Source organism: Ceratotherium simum, chromosome 27 (assembly GCF_057802395.1).
Source record: "Ceratotherium simum simum isolate JZ-2026a chromosome 27, ASM5780239v1, whole genome shotgun sequence".
In the NCBI taxonomy this organism is placed as follows: domain Eukaryota; kingdom Metazoa; phylum Chordata; class Mammalia; order Perissodactyla; family Rhinocerotidae; genus Ceratotherium; species Ceratotherium simum.
The window spans coordinates 16144852-16162732 of record NC_141926.1 but is presented as its reverse complement, the minus strand read 5'-3'; the positions used below and the strand labels follow the sequence as shown (position 1 = coordinate 16162732).

At 40.6% G+C, this 17881-nt stretch overlaps 1 long non-coding RNA gene across 1 annotated transcript in view; it reads left to right on the top strand.

The window, feature by feature from the left end:
• Positions 1 to 2256: 2256 nt before the first annotated feature.
• The window catches only part of LOC147913429 (uncharacterized), a 49265-nt gene continuing 33640 nt past the window's right edge, over positions 2257 to 17881 (top strand). The window contains exons 1-2 of the long non-coding RNA XR_015548716.1: positions 2257 to 2406; positions 4854 to 5030. This is a non-coding gene — a long non-coding RNA (uncharacterized LOC147913429). The remainder of the gene's footprint in view (positions 2407 to 4853; positions 5031 to 17881) is intronic.

The following is a 17881-nucleotide window of genomic DNA, read 5'->3' as shown; positions in this document are numbered from 1 at the left end:
GTTGACTCGGGAAAGGGCAGTGAGGTGGAGAGAGGGAATGAATGAGTGGGTGAAAAAGAATGAGCACATGCAGAAGCCAGAGGTGGGAAGGAACATGGTGTGTCTGAGGAGTAAAGGAAGGTTCTGGAGGTTGGAGCCCAGAGTGTGAGGGAAAGAGTTGTGAAATGAGGCAGGAGAGGAAAGTACCAGCTGACTCTGAGGCCCATGGCGGGGGTGGGGGGGGGGAGGTGGGGGGGGGGAGCTGTGAGTGGCAGCGGTGGCCGTGATGTGGGTAGACATGAAAATAGCCCTCTGGCTGCAGCAATGGAGCATGGAAGTGAAGGGGGCCAGGACTCACAAGAGTGACAATGCAGCAGTGCTAATGCTGGCCCAAGAGAGGGAGTGTGGACCAGAGGAGAGAGGCCAGGAGGCAAGAGACTGGACTCAGGAGACAGGATCTAAACGGGACTGAGCGTTGAGGTGAGTTGAATGGGGAGGGGATACTAAGGAAGAGGAAAGTCACGGGTTGTTCTGACTTGAGTAACTGTGTGGTAGTCTCTTCACTGAGGGAGAGAGCAGAGGTTGAGGATGGATTGGAGGGTAAACATGACCCAGATGCTATAACCCAGGAATAGAGAGGGATTGGGATCTGTCCAGATGGGTGCGCTGGAAGGAGAGAGAATGGCGAAGGAGTTTAGGTACCAGTAAATCACACAAACAACATGTCCCTGACACAATGCCTGCACACAGTGAGGAGTTTAATAAAGGTGATTTCTCTTCCCCACCTGCATTCTCTCCTCTGTCTCACCCCTTCCTTCCTTCCTTCTTTTTTTTCGCTTCTTTCCGTCCTTTGCAGAATTTTATCCAAACTTGCTCAAGTTTAATTGCAGAAAGTCTCAAATTTTTCTACCTTAGGAATCTCTATGATCTTTTCTAGAAGTTTTGGTAAGGGTTTCTCCATATTTCAGTATAATTCAGTAATTTTTCTGAAAGACAAGCTACCTGGGGCAGCTGGCAGTTTGCCACAGTTTAAAAATAGTTTTGTTTTAATGCATCTTTCACTCTGTGTTTTTGTATTTTGCTGCATCTTTTAACTATAAATAATTTATAGTGTGATTTTGGGCAAGTTACTTAACCTCCCTTTGTTTAATTTTTTAATTGGAAAAATAGGTTAATAATCTGATAATACAATAATTGTGCTTTTCTAATGAGTTTTTTTGAGGATTAAATAAGTTAAAAGCTTGTAAAGTGCATTATAAGCATGCAATAAATGTTAGCTATTATTATTAGCTATTATTAGGGGATGGGGAAGAATAATGGACTGTGAGACCCAGAGATACAGCTAGAACTTAAGCAACAGAGGTTAAACCTATGCTTGAGGTGAGGTAACACCAGTGTCTCTTGCAGTTTATGATGCATTCGCATCATACAAAGGAAGTTTGGAAGTTTTTCTGTAGAGAGTGGAGTAGAGAATGAATGTTCATGCTTGTGTGGCAAGACGGAAGAATAAACTTGCGTTTCTACCCCTTTGTGTCTCTTTGGATGGCCTTCTCTTAGTGACGTGAGGAATGTTGATTCAGCTTAATAACAACAGTAATAAGAACCGGTGTTGAGTGCTTCCATAGCTCTTACAAAGTGGGAGCTAGGCCCTTGCCAGTCCTTTACACACTTTGTCTCACTGGACTCCATAAGAGCCCTGTCAGGTCCAGTCTATTCTCGTCTCCATCTTAGCAATGAGAAAACTGAAATTGCATAGCTTACCCAAGGTTACGCCGATCATTAGTGCTGAAGCTGGGTTTGAATGCAAATATTCTGGCTTCAGAGCCAGACCTATATGAGCAACCTCCATCTCTCCAGTTTCACCTCCACTCCTAAAATTTTCCCAAATGCCCAAATTTTTGCACTTTCTTGAAGAAGAAAGCAATCATGTAGTCTTTCTTTTCTTTACTTTGAAAGAGGAGAGTTTAACCATGGAAGGTACTCGTTGGTTGAAACGATCTTTATGGACACGCCTAAGGCCGAGTTTCCATAGTTCTATGAATGAAAAAACGGATGAATTGAAAGAAGTTGAGAATGATGGAGGTGATCAACATAGTCGTGCCCTCAGATCACTGCCTGGTGGCTGGTCACTAGGAGCAGGAAAGACATCTAAATGAGGGAAGACAGAACAATCAGATTCCCACATTTCATATTTTGAAATTTATTTATTCCTTCAATAGAAGCAATTATGCACCTGCGGTGATCCAGGCACTGTACTATGTTATCATTCCAGAACCTCTGTCTTCAAGATGCGTGCAGCTTCACAGAGGAGGAATATAGGAAAAAGACTTCTCAAGTACACTGATAGAGATTTTTTACAGAGCTGTATAAACATGTTGTGGCAACAGAGAGAATTCACACCTAGTGAAGTCTGGTTAGTACGAAAAGGTGAGTCAACCATGGTGTGGGGAGTGTGTACCACCTATCTGAGGACATATAGGTGGATTTGGGGGGCAAACAAATTATAAGCAATAAAAATAGAGGAATCAGTCTCTGGCTGAGAAGAATGAAGGGCAGGACAATTTTGAGGGGAAAGGAAGAGAGGGGCTGAGAGAGAGTCCTAATTCCATTGGATCGGTGTTCGATGCAGGAATGTCCTCTCTCTCCTGGGTCTCTTTAGACACAACAGATGTGGCATCATGACAACAACCCTGTAGTCAAACCTAACACATAAGACCAAGGCAGAACTACAGACAGAGTAGTCAGGGGATAGAGACAAAAGGATAGAAGGCTATGCATTTCTCATGACCATAGGCAGTGGTCTCTTGGCAAGCTCTAACTCCATTTTGACTTTGCAGTGACAGCTGCTGCCCCTTTTGTCACCACAGTGCTCAATGTGGATGTATGAGCAGGAGGTGTCCATCAATAGGCAATTGCAGGGGAGGTGGCTAGGAATGGAGCAGCCTCACATCAGTCAGCAAGAAGGAATATATACATATATCTCATGCTGACATATGAGAACAGAGATGCTGCCAAAGTCTAGCTTTTTTTTCCGTTGAGTTTTTCTTTATTTACTACGTTCCTTTGGCTTTATGAGTTTATGCTGTGTCTATAGTAAAATTCAGGACTTTGTCTTTCATTCATCAACATTTCTAAAAATGGGAGTGTTGATGAGTGATTTGTGGGTTTTCCTGGCTTGGCCTGGTTTCTGAGATGAATCTTCAGAGTCAGTTCATTTGGGCTACATGAAAGAAGCTCAATTGATAATGAGACAATTGTTCTAATTAGCTGAGCATTAAGAAGTAATTATCTCAGCCCACAGAGTGGGCTACCTTTGCCCTCATGCACAGGACTGGGCAGATGGTGGGTTCTGGGAGGTTTGAAGCTGATTTTCTTTGGAGTTTCAAACAGAATGTTTATTGAAAGTAAAGGGTTAGCTTTAAAACATTTATCCCTGCATTTATCAACCAGTGGTCTTCATGGGTCATTCAGAGAAGTGGCAGCCCAAGGCAGGAGAAGGAGCTGTAGGTACATGAGGGGTAGGTACACTCTTCTATCACCTGGTTTATAGAGACTCACTGGGCCATTTGATGCTGCTGATGTTCACAGTGCCACCCCTTTGCCCTCAGAAGAAATGAATATTTTCCTCAAGTGGACTGCTGCTCACTGGCCTCCTTTGTGCTGCTGTCCCCTCCCAGCTCTCCCTGTCCATTTCCTCCTCTCTCCGTCAGCCCTTGATCTATTCATTGTTTGCTGCTGTTGCTTTGTGAGACTCAGAGAAAGATCCTGTGCAGAAAGCAAGGTCTGGTACTCTGGGCGTAATGATATTTCTCCAACCTCATTACCATTCCAGCAAAACTTTTTTTTTTTAAAAAAGCAAACACATCTGCAGACAGTTCTTCTAATGTGTCTGATATTTCTTTAATACATCCTTATAAATAAGTGTGTAAGCAGATAAAATAAGCCAGCCTGCTTTTCAGGCATGAATTTGGTAGGTTGTAAAATAAAAACAATCAGATGGCTTTAATAATCTTCTGGAATAAATTGATTTTCTTTCCCCTCGGCAAGTGGCTACGTCTACAGTGGCCTTCATATGGAGTCGCCACTTGGTAGGTCATTGGCTGCAAGGGCCAGTGTTATGGTCTCTGAAAACCCTTTCTCACACTGACAAATAAGAAGGAAAATGTAACAGAAGCTTCAAAGCTAGTATACTGAGGGTGACCTAGTTGAGAGAAGAGCTAAAGCATCTCCGGTGTAAAACCTTTTTAATTCCCACCAACGATAAGACGAATCATTTGGAGTCCTGAATACTTCCAATTAGCAAGTGAGAGACTCTGATTAAACAATCAGGTCCACTGCATGGCAGAGTGTGTTTTGGGTCTTTATTTTGATAAGTGGTTTTAAGTATTTATTATAATAATGTACAGTCTACAGACTAATGGGCTGTGGTGTGTCTTTTAACCGCGATAAAGTCTTCAGAAAATGAGACCTCATTGTAAGCACATGCAGTTAAATCTTGGTTGGAAAGTAAAATGAGGCCACTTTTTTTGATCACAATGATCGTGTTTTCTGATTAATGAAGTGAAAAATAGATCATTTTACTATATAGAAATTACAATACCCCGTACGTAACACCACGAACAAAAGGCATTAATTGCTATTAATGGCCTTGATGTCTATCCCGGAGCATCACATTTAATTGCTTTCTTCAGTTGCCTTATTCAATTATTTGGATTTCTCTTTCATGATGGAAGGACAACTCCCCAAATTTTATGGCTAGGTCTTCTAACGTCAGAACTGGAGTTCGATTTCCAAGGTGGCTGCTCCTGCTGTTTTGTTTTGTAATGTCAGAATCTCATCCACCACTCACTCCTCTTTGCTTCCTTTCTTCACAGGCCACAACCGGCTCACTGTTGAGGTTGGTGGGACAACATGCTGGTGCGTTCATGGATTTGCTCTGGTCATTATCACCTCAGCCGGTTTTATCTAACCTGTTGCCCTGGCATTGACTCAATACAGCTTGTGGATGAAGGTGCTCATGTGACAGGTGGTGAAGAACTCCTCAGTGGATGGTAACAATCTGCTAATGACCTTCTTAATTTGTAGACCCAAGCAGAACGAATGCGAAGGCAAATCTCTCGGCTTTGATGTGTTGGCTCAGACTGGACAAGAGCCTTTGTAATTGATGTTATTAGTTCCTTGTTCAGGACAACAGGGAGGTTAAAATATCTGCCTCTCAGAAGTTCAACTATTTGAGGTCATTCTGGACGCAGCAAGTTCCTAAATGATATTCTGCTTTCTCTGTAGCTATTAAGATCCTTACCAGATTTTTTGAGTTCCTATAAATTACTACGGGCTCTGTAAACACTGGAGGGCTGGTTTTATTAACAGACTGTTGTATAGAGTGTTGCCAGGAAGAGTGATGCCTTCTTTACCACAACTGGGTCTTTGAATACAGACTGCTCCTTGGCATCAGGTCCCTGCTATCCTGGAAGCTCTTCTTGATCTGGTGGGCCTTCTGTAAGAACTTCTCTTGCTTACCTACTTTGGCCTGCAGTGTTCAGCTCTCAAATTTTCATAGCTCTTCATCTCTGAAGACCTCAGTGAAGGTAATGCAATCCCCTGTGATGTCCAGAGACTTCCAGGGTGAGGCTCATATCTATCTACTTGTTCACTAAGATATTGTTAGTGGTACCATCCCAGAGATAGCTGGCTTTCCCTTGCTTCCTCTGCTGGACACTCACCTAATCCTGTAGTATTCTAGGGTTCTAGAGAAATTTGATCTAAAGGACACTCTTTGTCCCTAAGATTTCTTCCCCCAGATTCCTCTCGCTCTCCTCCTTAGGAAATGTGATCATATCATGCACAGGCACAAACCATCCTCTTAAGGGACCTCATCCCTTAAAGCCCAGAGAGGGTCCAGCCTGGTCTGTCCTCTTTTCCGGTTTGGCCTCTTTGACCCTCCTGAGCTGAGGACTTTCTAATCTAAAAATTTAACCCCAGAGGGAGATGACACAAGAAAGACTGCAAGAATGCTTTTTATCCTTCTTTAAGACCCACACCCAGCACATTTTCTTCTGGTTGTTCTTTAGTTAGCAAAACTGCAGGTTAGTTATCTAAGTCACACTGTATGCCCTGGGTAGACATGCTTGCAAATGAAAATGTTATCTGTTCAAACAGACCTTTTAACTCATCTTTAGCAGGTTTTGTGATAGGATCTTTTTCTATCAGTCATATGGACAATTTGTACCATTTTACTGGTAGATTCTTGCCTGCTTCATCTTGGGACTTACTGTCTGCCTTTTAGTACTTGGCTAACAAGAGATGAAGGTGTAAAAAGGTGTTCTGAGACCAATTCCAGTGTGTGTGTGTGTGTCTGTGTGTGTGTGTCTCTGTGTGTGTGTGTGTGTCTGTGTGGCAGTCTCTCCACACCAAGAAGAAGCAATTCTCAGACACCAGCTGGGTGTCCTATAGTTCAGCTCAACTCTGATACTATCTACCTAGAGATAGAGTCAGTTTCCACAGGTTAAGGGCTCAGTCCTACAAGACTGCCCCCTCCCCGACTTCAGACACCAGTCACAAGTCCAGGTTGTCACCTGTGCTTGTGACAAACTGACTATAGATTGGAGGTTCCCACAACCCCCTCCTTGGGTTCAATTAATTTTCTAGAGTGGCTCATGGAACTCGGAGAAACATTTTACTTACTAGATTACCGGTTTATTGTAAAAGGATATAACTCAGGAACATTCACATGGAAGACATGCAAAGTATGTGGGAAGGGGCTTGTGGCTTCCATGTTCTCTCCAGGCACGCCACTCTCCCCGAATCTCCACATGTTCACTAACTTGGAAGCTCTCCAAACCCTGTCCTTATAGAGCCTTCATTACATAGACATGATTGATTAAATCTTTGGCCATTGGCTCTTGATTCAACCTCCAGCACATCTCCCTGCTCAGGAGGTCAGAGGAGTGAAGATAAAAGTTCTAATCCTCTAATCATGTGGTTGGCTCCCCTGGCAACCAGCCTCATCCTTTGGGTGTCTAGGGACATTCCAAAAGTCACCTCATTAACACAAAAAAAGACATATTTATCTCTTTCATCATTTAGGAAATTCCAAGGATTTTAGGAGCTCTGTGTCAGAAATGGGGACGAAGACCAAATACTTATTATAAATCACATGGAGCAGAGCCGAAGTTCTGACTTCGGGTTCATTAGAACAGGGCTCCAATTAGTTCAGTCCATCATCCACAGGATAAAAAAAAAAAAAATATATATATATCCTATATCAATATCTACATGAATATATATATAGATATATGTTTTTAATGTGTGTGCATACACTGGAGTTTGCAAAGAACTGGAATAGAAACTAAATGCGTATGATGATTAATGAAACCAGAATTTTAAGTGGCTCCTCATTATATATTTTCTGATGATATAAAATTTTCCTTTCTGGAGTAGAGAATGTAAACCTCTGGGCAGGCAAGAACCGTGAATTATTATTTTCCTTCTAATCTACGTCAATAAGAGATTCTAAAACTGTGCTTTCATAAGTTTACCATGCAAATGGTCACCAGGGATAGAACTGTTATAGATCCAGAATATTTATTTCATAGCAGCTGCTGCAAGACACATGCTTTCTGGGTTCAATGGACAAGAATCTCCTCACCCTTACTACCCTCTCCCCATCAAGGTTCATTTCTTGAGAGTAGCTTACCATCTGCCTTAGAAGCATGCAAAAGGATTTATTTCAATTATAAGAAATTTCAAATCTCTTTTCTGTTTCTTTTAGGGGCTCCTTAGAAAGTTTAACATACTCCATCTGGACTAGTGATAATAGGTATAAATTTGTGCATTATAATCTGGATGTCTTTTCAATTTTTTTGATGGTAATGCCAGCAGTGTAGATCTACTTTTCTTTTTAATTTAATAAAAATGTATCTAGCAGGCTCTTCCTTTCCTTTTGGTAGAGAGTTTTAACTGTGTCATTATAGGCCCTTATTTTCCAAATAAAGCACAAAGAAAGAAAGAAAGCTTTAGTAGTTTTTCTTGTCAGTAGAATCTATCCCCTCTCCACCAATAACACTTAGCTGGAACCCGGTCTGTGTCATTCAATGACCTTTCCTTATGCTGTCCTCTGTTACAAGAAACTATGTAGACAAGTTAATAGACAATTTACTTTTTGTTTACAAAAACAATTCAGTTGCCCAACACAGAACCGTGTTGTTGCTGGGGTGATTAGCAGGCAGGATGGATGAAGCTTAGAACATTATTCAGTGCCTACATGAAGGTCACATTCCCTGTGCTAGTTGAAGTATGCATGCAAATGAGGGCAATTGCTTTGCTCTTTTACTCTCTCCAAAAGGAAGGCTTTGTTAAATATGATAATTAGTCAGTTGGGAAGGTAAAAGTTTCCTGCAAACAATATTGAAACATTTTAAATAAGTATTGTTATGGAAAAAGAGTCCACTCTCATTTAGTCAAGTAGTCTTTAACTAGAGACAAAATGAAAATGATTGTAAAAGCTGGTGCAAATGGAAATCAGGTCGGAATTCTTGATATTAATAATAATAATGAAGAATCCACTTATTGAGCTTCTTGATTTACCCAAAGATGAGCTTCGAGGTTTCAACAGCAAAGTAAAAAGAGTTTCAGAAAGAAATTAGATTTATGGCCGTGTATTCATATCTGTGAAAGAAAGTTCTAATAGCAGTGAACCGTGAGGTGGGAGAGAAGTGGTTGGAATTTAAAAATCAGCGTGGTTGCTTTATTTAATCACAATAATGAATCTCTCCCTTTGTCAACGTATGGCTAGTCATCCTCAAGTTATCTCAATGATATCAGGCAGAGTGTGCCGTTGTTCCATGCTTGAAAAGTAAAAACAGTGGAACATTCAAACTGATTTAATCCTGAATGCCAACAGTGACAGAGGGACCACCTTCATGACAGAAATCTGGGTGGTTTTTACATCTTTCAAAAGGTTCAAATAATGCTATGTTTGTATTATCACATTTATGAGTTCCATCTAAAAAGTTTAACAGAGAATTGTATTTAAGTTAATCCTCTAGAGTTCTTATTAACTGTCTATTAAACAGAGGTAAAAAGAAAACCACAGGCCCAAAATGGCGTCACTCACGCTAAAGCCCGTGATACCAAAACCTGATCTAATTGCAGTTTCAACTTCTCCCAGAAATGTCATCATAATCAATCAGTCTGGAATTTTCTAGCCTTTTCTAGTCAAGCACTAGTAAGGTAATCTGTCACTTGGGCCCTCTCTATCCCCCAGAAGAAGAGGCAAACTGTGTGATAAAGACTCCTGCCTCTTCCTTCCCCCAAGAGGAGAAGACCTGACCTAAATATAATCCTTTCTTTTCTTTTGCTAACAGCTTCTTTGCTCCACTCTTCTCCCTATAAAAATCTTCCATTTTGTACAGAGAGCGCTTCTATCTGCTAGATGGGATGCTGCCCTATTTATGAATCACTTAATACAGCCAATTACATCTTCAAATTTACTTGGTTGAATTTTGTTTTTTAACAACAGTGTAGAAACTTCTGGAAGAGAGCTATTTATGCTCTATTTATGCACTGGCAAAAGTGAAGTAAATTCCTGCCCAATCCCTCACACCTTCTCAAACAAATAAACACACAAACATTTAAAGACCACCAAACAAAGGCCAGAAAACTAAAACTAAGTCCCAAATATCTCACAGATAACATAGTTTTTTTTTTTAAGGATCCAAGTAGCTGAATTGACAGGAGGTGTGTTTTAAATACTCTTCCTGAGTTTAGCAGCAGATTGTTAGCAACTTGTAGATAGAGACACTTTTTTCCCCTTCTCATTATATTTCCAGAGTCTAGTAGAGTATCTTTCTTAAGATAGGCATGCTAAAGGAACACATGAATGATTGCATGAATGCATAATTTGGGAGGATTCTAGGGTTGGGGACACATCTCAAAGGAAGCGTTGGTATTTTTATGTGGGTGAGATGTGATTCAAAGGAACATCAAATGTTCTGTCCTAAGTGGAGCTAATAATAGCATCTCCTTCACCAGGTTTTGTGACGAATGTATATAAAGCTCTTAAAACCATGTCTTGCACATGGTAGAAACTATGTAAGTGCTGCTTATTATTATTTTATTACATTGAAGGGGAAAAATTAACCCAAGTGTAATTTGCAGCCTGGAAGGGCTTAGAAAGGGAGACCATGCAGTTCCTACTGTCAAGCAGATGGTGTCCACTGCATTTTGACTTTCCTGGGCCTGTGACATTTTTGCCTTGGAAGGCCCCTTCCTCTATTAAAAAAAAAAAAAAATATGTATATATATATATATATATATATATATATATATATATATATATATATACAATGATTGTGTTGGTATAAAAAGGAATACAATCCAGGCTGGATTCATTGTTATATATTTATTATTATATTCATATTTTTCTTTTGGTTTACAAAAATAAAATTAAAAAATTTTTGTAAGCCCCTAAAAGTTTTGTGGGCCCCAGGCACTATGTCTGCCATACCTGATGGATAAGTGGGCCCTGGGGACTAGGGTGGGGCTGAGAGTGAGGTTGCTGGAGAGAGAGGTAGACCAGGAAGACAGTTCTTATGTGTAGTGGCTCAGAGCCCGGGCTCTGAGTTTAATTCCAGGCTCTGCCATTTACCAACTTAGTGACTTTGCATAATTTATTTAATCTCTTTGAACTTTGGCTTCCTCATTTATAAAATGGGGTAAAAATAATAATACATACTCATAGGATTGCTTGTGAGGATTAAAATGAGATTATTCATATAAAGCACTTAGCATAGTTGCTAGTACATAATGAACATTCAATAAAGGTGAGCTATTTTATTTTTAGCTTATGCCTTGGTGTATTTTAAGCATCAGTGTCTCCTCTCCACTCCACTCCCATTGCGCTCATTTTGGAGTAATTTTCAGCCTTCTGTGGATTTGGGATCATAGCCAGGGTTTTCTATACGCTAGCAATGGTTCTTACCATTTTTTCTGGAGTTTTGGAAGGTCAAAAGACATTAACGGTTTGATTCTAAAGCTCAGAGTGTTTACACATCTTCCTGGGGGCCTCGCCCTTCCCTTCCATCCTTCTGTATCTTTGTATCATCCACAACACTCTACCCTGTGCTTTGTACCCAGAGGATGCTCATTAAGTGCTTGCTGTATTGACGTGACTAAGAGTGAGTGAGAGAACATTTGAAACAAGATGCTAAGAACACAGTGTTGCCTAACAAAGTTCTATGGCAATATGGAGTAGAGCGCTTGAGTACACTAGGAAAACACTATGCAGAAATCCTAGCATTTTGAGATTTTGAATTCAAACCTATGACTGCGACTGAACAGAAGGAGGAGACTATTCCACGATACCTCATCTTTGGGCAGAGGCTCCTCTGTCAACAGGTGCAAAATGTAGGAGCTGTCTGGAGATTTAGTTCCTCATTTATGCTTCTTAGAAGATCTGTCCTCTTTCTGGAAATGTTGTCCATTTAATCCCACTATTTCTGTTAAAATACACATGGAGAGGAAAAAAGGATCCGTCATATAGGTCATGCAAATCACCCTTGTGGCAAACAGAGTGAGGGACATCACAGCCAAATTGTCCTCACATCCAATAGCAGGGCATCACCTTGACAAGGAGACAAATCTCCACCCTGGAATTCATATGAAAAAACAAAAACGAGAGATAATTTTAAAAAAATTTAATTCAAGCAGTTTCACTTTTCCCTTTCACTGAAATTTTAGCCAGAACTAGTTCCAAGGAGGAAAATAATCACATTGGAATCATATAGTGGTGCAATTTACTTTCTTGAACGAAATTACCAAAAGTTAGCAAGTGGAAAAACAAAGGACGTCAGTGATGATCAAACTCAATAGTCAGCTTTGGAGTAAGGAAGAGTTATTTGCAATCCTCTAATTTTTTAAATAGGGAGTTATATTTGCTTTCAGTGTCTTGCAATTAACCTTGTACATTTTGCCCGTAGTTAAAAAATAAGGAGATCAGAATGTCATGGTTAGACTGCAAAAAGAAATCCCACCAGTGAGTGGGTATTCTTTCTGTCCTGCCATATCAGGTTCTGTTTTACCAAAAGTACAGAAATTTTAGATGTTTTAATGATGATTTAAAAAGACTGTCATTAATGTGACCATGTTGTTGTCAGCATCCATGACACCACATTGACCTTGATTTTCTCCTCCTGTCTCACGGTTTCCCTTCATCTTTGGCTGCCACTCATCTCGGCATAACCTTGAGCTATTGGGTTGCCTAAGCTCTCTTCTCCTCTCACTCCGTATGCTTCCCTCCAAAGTCTCATTCACTCTCACGCTTATGGCTCCTGAAACCTCATCTCTAGTCCAGACCTCTTTCTGGAGTCCCAACTACAATATCCAATTTTCTGCTTAACAACTCCATTTAGAATGTTTCCAGGCAACCGAAATTTAACCCAGTCCAAACTTGATTGATTATCTTCCCTCCTCTTCTCCTCCTTCAAAAACTACTCTTGTTCTAGTTATTCCTGTCTCAGGGAATGGGAATTACATCCTTCCATTTGTCAGACAATTGAGTGTCACCCTTGATCATTTCCTCTTCTTCATCCCACATCCAAACACCACTGGGTTGTTGGCTCTGCCTTCTAGATGTCTCTGTTGTCCATCTACTTGTCTTTCTCTCCACTGACATAATCCTATTCCATGCTACCATTGATTCTCTCCTAGATTACTGCAATGGCCTCATATTTGGACTCCTGGTAAACCTTTTCACCTCCCTCTTCTGTAAAGGAGACCATGCTGAAGTAGAATGATTTTTTTTCAAAACCTAGCTCTGTTCACGTCATTTCTTGACTCAAGACCTTCAGTAGCTTCTCATTACTCTTATGAAAAAGAACAAGTCCTTGCCATAACTTATGAGAACCCTCTACCTACCTAGACCCACTTCCCATGGAGCCTCGAATGGATACCCTCTATGATACTTGGTATGTGGGATGCCCAGTAGTCCTGCTTCTGCCAGTTGTCCACCTTCATCAAATGGTCTTCTCTCCTTTGTTCACCTGCTGTAGTCATCGAGTCTTTGTTCATTTTCCTGAAGATGATATGTTGTTTTGCTTGAACATAGATGTTCCCATTGTTCACCTAACTACTGGTCACCTTTCACATCTTAACTTAACTAAAGGTGACTTGCCTGGTAGGACTTTTCTGAACTGCTTTTGTTTACTCCCTGTCACACCCTGTATTTCCCCACTTGGTGGAATTGTAACCAGAACTGTAATTATCTGTTTGCTGAAGTCTCCATGAGGGGAGAGACCATTTCTATCTCCAGAACTTAGAATCAGGTCAGGCACACAGCAGTAGCTCTGTAACTTTGTGAAATGAATGAAGGAATAAATGAATATATAACAGAAAGAAGATATATGGGATGAGTTTTGGGAAAGGCAAGTGAGCATTCTGCGCTTAAACGTAAGGTCATCTGTATGTCTATATATTTCTTTGGTTTAATGGATGCCAAAATAACAATTTCCATTTTAGGGCAAGGAAATTATTGCAAGTCAGTCATGTCTAGTGGAATGAGTGTTTGTCTAGTTGTCAGGAGACCTGGATTAAATTGCCACTAATTAGCAGTAATCTTGGTTAAGTCACAGAACATTTTTGCACCTTGGTATCCTAAATTTGAAATGGAAATAAAATAGTTACCACCTTACTATCTGAAATAAAATTATAATTATGACAGTATTTAAAAAATGTAAAGGCAGCATATTAATAAAATTATCTTGGGGCTTGCCCCAATCGCCACTCACAATGTCTCTTTGCATTTCTTGTTGTAAAGGAAAATGGGAGCTGTCAGTCTTGCTTTTAGGCTAGGGTTTTTTAAAGTGTGTCTTATGGACCACCTTTTCATTTGGATATGTGGGAGACAACTTGTTGGAAATTCAGATTTCTAGAACTCCCCTGAAGATTTTCTGAATTAAAATCTCTAGTAATGGATTCCAGGGAAACCTACCTATCCATCCATCCATCCATCCATCCATCCATCTATCTATCTATCTATCTATCTATCTATCTATCTATCTATCTATCTATCTATCTATCTATCTATCTCTCTCTCTCTCTCTCTCTCTCTCTCTCTCTATCTATCTCTCTATCTATCTATCCATCTAATATATCATCTCCATAAAAACTGCCAAAGTAATACTAGGGTACACTAAAATTTGAGAATCACTGTTTGCTTCCTTCACGCTGTTTCCCTTAGTTGGGAATTCCTACATTTGTCTTCTAAATATCTATAGGCTTCACATCTTTCAAGACTCATCCTAAGTCCCTCACTTCATCTTGAAGCTTTTCCACATCACTCCAGAAGTTCTCATTGAACTTCCTTTTGATGATATTTTAAGGCACTTAAAATTCACCAAATTTAGCACTTAACTATGCATGCTGGCATGTTTTGTGAACTAATTGTTCCTGTGCTAGTCTTACTCCTTCAAATAGATTGTAAGTTCCCTGAAGTGCAGAAATCTGGCTTATTCCATTTCCATATGCCCCCCAGTATCTGGAAAATATTGAGCTCAGAGTAAGTGTGCAAAAATTTGGAGGAAGAAGCCTGGGAGAGAGAGACCTTTCAGTAGATGGAGAATCTGTAAAATCCTCTTGTCCATTCTCCTCCCTGCTGCTGCCCTTGTTTTCACCAGATTTCATTAGACATCCACACAATATTTAAAACTGCCTGCTTAGCTCTTTATCACTCTAACAAAAACACTAAACAGAACACAAATCTAGCTCCTGGTGGAGGGTCTGCAACTGCAGATTTACGGCATGTAGGAAGATTTCCAGGAGCTTTAGCAAAAGGTGCCTGACGTTGGGTGTTAGTTTTAGAGACTGATTATAAAAGTCATTTTCTGGTTGTGATTTTGTAATCTTACTTTCAGGAGCACTGTGGTCATTTCTGATAGGCTGGTCAATGTGCAACAGCCGCATCATGGTGTCTTTCCTCATCAATCATGATTTTTTTTTTTTTGCTTTGAGTTTTTGAAAACATATTGAAAGAAAAGATAAAATAGGATTTGTACTGGCTTGAGAAACAGATAAAAGAATACTTGCAAAAATCTATTTCAAAGGGATTATAAGAAGAGGCCAAAAAGTCTTCTCTTTTCTTGTTTTAAAGATACTAAGACTTACCAAGGTATTCTGTTTAGGGCTGCTCTAGTAATAAAACAGATGAATACCCAGGACACTTCTTAAGTGTGTGTGTGTGTGTGTGTGTGTGTTGAAAATGTTTTACAGGAGAGGAACTGGAATGGCAAAGTCTGGGAACCAGCCAAATCCAACTGCCATCGCAATTTGTTATTTTGCTGTTGAGAAACCTCCTACAGGTAACAAGCTGGTGATTAAAATTTTAATCAGAAATTTTCTGTGTACCTGAGGGCCAGGTCATAGAATTTGCAGCCCAAGTATGTAGTTACCATATAAATGACTTTGAATTAAAAGTTATAACGATAGAGTTACCTTCAATTTGTGAGATCTTGATTGTGTTTTCCTTTTTCTGATCTCCTTTTGATTTTAATCCGCATAACACTCCCATGAAGCAAGTAAGCAAGAATAACTGTCCTCAGGTAGAACCATAATCCATGCTATCATTCAAAATTTCTCCCAGGTGATTCATTTTGTAACATATTGCCAGGGCCATCTCTTCTTTCCTATGCCTACCTAGAAATACCAAGAATATATATAAAAACACACATCTTTTAATAACATTGTGTTATATTTGCAAGTTTAATTAATATAAAAGAATGCATGTTACATGCATCAAGTACAATTAGGGGTCTTTCTTGCCAGTCTCGGGGCAAATTATATGCTCCAGTGGTGCCTAACATTCATCTATGAAACTCAAAAGGCCCTCTTGAGATCTGGCCCAAAGTGACCTTCTGTCCCAGTCCACATAAAGAGATGTTGAAACTGCTTTTGCTAAACTAGAAGAGTAATCTCATATAGGGAGTGCAATGACACAAATATGATATCTGTGGACTGTAGGTAGCCATTGAGAATTCCTGGGGAATCTTTGTTTGCAAACCCACTCATTCCCATCCAGGAAACCTCAGGATGTGGGCTGCTTTATGGAGCAGTCTTCATGTTATTGTTGAGTACCCTGCATGTGCTACCTTGGGTTCATTCCCAAATATACTTTGACGTCTATTCATAAATTTATCTCTCTTGCCCTCGGACACTGTGTGCTCTGCTTCTTGGATGCAGGAAGAAAACTGTCTCTGAGGACCTGCTGTGTCTCCAATATTGCCAACCAGGGTTCCGGGTGCTTCTGCTGTGATCTGTGAGAGCCGTGAAAGCTACACGTAGGGCTAGTAGCAGTGGTGCTCAGACAACTTTTGTCAACTCCTGATGCCCCAGCCACAATCACTTGCTGGCCCCGCTAGAGGGCCAGGAGTCCTTCAGGTGCTTCCTTGGACTCAAAATCCTTCTCTCCTTTCCCTTTTCCTGGGCTTCATAGAGTCTCATTGCTAGTCCCCATTTGTCGCCTAAAGGCCTTTGCCCACTCAGTCCTCCAACCTGTCTCGTCTCATTGCATTCTTGTGCTGTAACTCTGTGACTCTCATCTTACAGTTAAAGAAGAAGCAAGACCCAGAGAGAATAGCATGTTAAGTTACAGAGCTGGGATTTTACTCAGGTCTGTATAAAGCCAAAATCCATGCTTTTAACCACAGGTCCAGAAGATTATTTTTGTTTTAAGAAGATTGTCTCTTAAGAATGGTTGGGAGAGAGTGATAACCAAGGGGGAACATGGTGGAGGGAAACGCGCTTATTGTTGTTTGTTTTTTAGGTTGGAAGGAATTCAAATATGTTTTTGCTCCAGACAAGAACCAGAAAATAGAGGCTTGGTGTTAGTTAGAATGCTGAGTGAGTTGGGCGTTCTAGGACTCTAGAAAGACAAAATCCTTGCTTTGAGAATTCAGACATAAACTAGAACAATGGCTCAACTCTTCTCAACTTACAAATGGTTTGTTTTGTGTGTTGGTAGTCAAGGTAGAGTGAATTGAGTTGTAAAATGAGTGGTGGAGTAAGAATCTATTAGCTTTGAGTATAACCATAGTTGTCTAACTGGTGTCTTTAACATTAGCGAGCAGCATCCTAAGAAATACAGCCTTTAACTTTGAGGCATGTAAACAAAATGGTGGTGCAAGAGAGACCAGCTGAGTCCTGGGATTGTGCTCGGATAGCACTCAGATGTTTGAGGCTGAACGTGACACTTTTTCCCCCAGTTTCTATTTGCCTGAGCTTTTATTTTATTTTATATTTTGGCTGAAGTAAGTGGAAGAACAGGTTGAGGATTCAGGAGTGGGATGGGGTTGTATTAGTTTTCTAGGGCTGCCACGAATACCAAAAAATTGGTGACTTAACAAAAATTTATTCTCTCACAGTTCTGGAGGCCAGAAGTCCCAACTGAAGGGGTCTTCAGGGTCACACTCCCTTCAAAAGTTCTAGGGGAGGAGCCTTCCTCACCTCTTCCAGGTGGATCCTGCTGTGGCAGCATCACTCCCATCTCCGCCTCTGTCTTCACACAGCCTTTTTCTCTCCTGCGTCTGCAAAGACCTATAAAAGATCTATGTTCAAAAAGGCCATATTCACGGGTCCAGGAGGTTACAACTCGGACATATCTTTTTAGGGGATGCCATTCATCCCATTATGGGCAAAGACCTTTGGAAAGGAGAGAAGGAAGAAAATAGGAGTATGGGGGGGGGCGTATCCCCACCCCTTTACCAGAGTTTAAGCCAGAAGCTTAAGGACTTTTTGTGAATCTGAGCATGAGAAGAGAACTTTGGGGCTCAAGTAGAAAAGGTGACTGAGGGCCCGGCCCCGTGGCATAGTGGTTAAGTTCAGCAGGCTCCACTTCGGCGGCCTGGGTTCATGT